Raw genomic sequence first — 2566 nt, 5'->3', positions numbered from 1 at the left:
AAAGGATCACCTATATGTCTTTATAAAACATTAAAATTACATATATAATACCATATAGAATAATGCCTTCAAACCGTTAAAAAATACTGCAAAAATGTCGAACAACATTTAAAAAAAATATTGTACGAAAAATATAAGGAGTCTGCTATATGTTTCGTACAGTATTTTTTCGGTATATTGCTATAGTTTTCAGTAATTTGAAATTTTGTATGCAATTTATTTCAGGTATTTTAAGGTTTTTTCTCCGGTATATTACAGTATTTCTGTAGTATTTTGTGTGAACTTTTCTTTGGTTTCATTATTTTGTATGGTATTTTTCGGTATTTTTGGTATTTTTCCTGTTTATTTCATTTTTTATGTTTGAGGTTTAGTAAAAGTTAAGTTGAATCCATAAATAAGTAATAAATTTTCAAGTGCTTTGCAGAAACAACTTCTAACCGAAAATGAAAATCAATTAACAGAGAAACCCAAATAAATACATACAAATGTATATATGTATGTGTTTATGTACGACCATGCATGAATTTGGAGGGTGGGGCGGGCTGGTGTGGAAATGGCTCTGTATTTCTCTGACCAGCAGAATATCGACTGGACTGGACGGGACTGGAAAGTGTTGACAGGCAACAACACCACACAGGCACCGCACAGGCACAGGCACAGGCACAGGCATCTCGTAACCACACGAACGAAATCCATCATGATAAAGTCTGTTGTTGTTTAAACAATTATTAGTTAAATTAACTGTTAATTTCAATAGGCGGCGGTGTCGGTGTCGGTGGCGGTGGCGGTGCCGGCGGCCACACAGAGACCATACTCCATGACACTCTTCATGACAGAACCATCCGTGTGATATATGAGGGTCCTGGACACATCGACATGGCTAGAGGGAGCAATGGTTTTTGGAATGAGTTCTGGCCACATTATGGTGGAGGGGGCAGCGCATTATTAATGCGATTATTGGAGTATGAGAGGCGTCACTCCGCACATGCAACACAGAGATCCCGCATAAAGTTATAGCTGGAAACAGGGAACATAACAGAACCGAACCGAACCAGACCGAACCGAACCCATCATCATCATCATCGATGGACATCATGAGCCCTGGAATCGATGTTCGTTTTGTTGTGTTTGGGTATTTCCGTGGCAAATTGCAGTGGAATACTAATTTACAGATACAAATTGATGCCTGCCCCGACGCCGCATCGCGACGCTCTGTCTAACGATAGTGGAGGAGGAGGTGGAGGAGGAGGAGGGGGGTATTCTATTCCCCCGCTCATTTGTTTGGTGGTCGCCGGAGGGGTGAAATTTTCGGGTGTTGTTGTTGAAAATTCGAAAATTACGTGACTGCATTCGGAAAAAGAAAGGCGCAAGAATTTGTCGGAATGTAGCAACAGAGGTGGTTGGGTGGGTTGGGGGGCAACTTTGGCTTTGGCTCTGTCGCTGAGCTGAATTCCAAATGAAAGAGAGACGAGACCATCCAAAGGGGGTGGGGATGGGGACGGGCTTCGGCTTGGACTTGGACTTGGGTGGGGAGCGGCTCGTGCGACCCCCAATATGTCTTTGTCGTCGGATAGGCCTTTTTCCGTTGCTGTTGCTGTTTCTGTTTTTCTGTGTATCTCCTGTGTCCAGGCAAGACGCGAGGTCCTGCGTGTCTCAGGGCATAGATTGCCCCACAGAAATGTGAAAAAGTAGGAAGAAAATACATTTCAGCAATAATGTTGTTAATTTTTTAAGTTGATAAGGTCAAAGGGTAGCTGAAAATAAGGCTAAACTTTAAGGGCAGCTTGTACAGAGAAAGATGTCCCCGTTTGTGATGGAATAGGTACGTATGTTGATGAAATGTGTTGGAAAAAAGGTCAAAGGGTGGCATTAAATCGTTGAAAATTGCAAAAAAAGTTGGTTTATGGAAAGATTATTCTGTTGGTAATGGAAAAGTCAAAGGTTGCTGATGATATAGGAAGGACGATATGGGAAGAATAGAGGACAGATGGAAGACTTCTATAAGTCTCCGCCCCTCATTCTCTCTCGCTTTTGCTCTCTTTCCTTTAAAGCACTATCATCTTGAATCTTCTAATGGTTAAACGGGGCAAATGTTTTCGTTTTTATCCTCACTTTGTACACAAATTAGTGGTACTCGTAATACTCGTTCTGTTGACACTTTGCCATGGCCAATTCCGAAAGCGGAATGGCTGTCAAAAGTAGGAGGTGGAGTACCGGGAGGAGTACCATTGGCATAATGGGAGGGGTACCAGCAATAGCTGTCAAAAGCGAGGATGGAGGAGAGGAGCAGAAGGAGGTGGCGTTCTCTCGTGCGTGCATTGGTAAATCGTCACACGGTAGTGTATTTCGTGTCTGGTTCTTTTTTTTTTGTTACTCTATTTGCACAGTTCTGGGCGGGTTGAAGTCGGGAGCGGGTGTGGGTGTGGGTGTGCGAGTGGGTGACCCCACCGCGTTGTAGAGGTGGTGACCCCGCGCCCCATTCCATTCCAAGCTCGGACTTCAGAGGACGGGACCCTTCTCTAATGGAGTTGTAATGAGTGTGAAAATTAATGTCGTCACATTACTC

Source organism: Drosophila miranda, chromosome XR (assembly GCF_003369915.1).
Source record: "Drosophila miranda strain MSH22 chromosome XR, D.miranda_PacBio2.1, whole genome shotgun sequence".
NCBI lineage: Eukaryota > Metazoa > Arthropoda > Insecta > Diptera > Drosophilidae > Drosophila > Drosophila miranda.
This window is presented reverse-complemented; position numbering follows the sequence as displayed.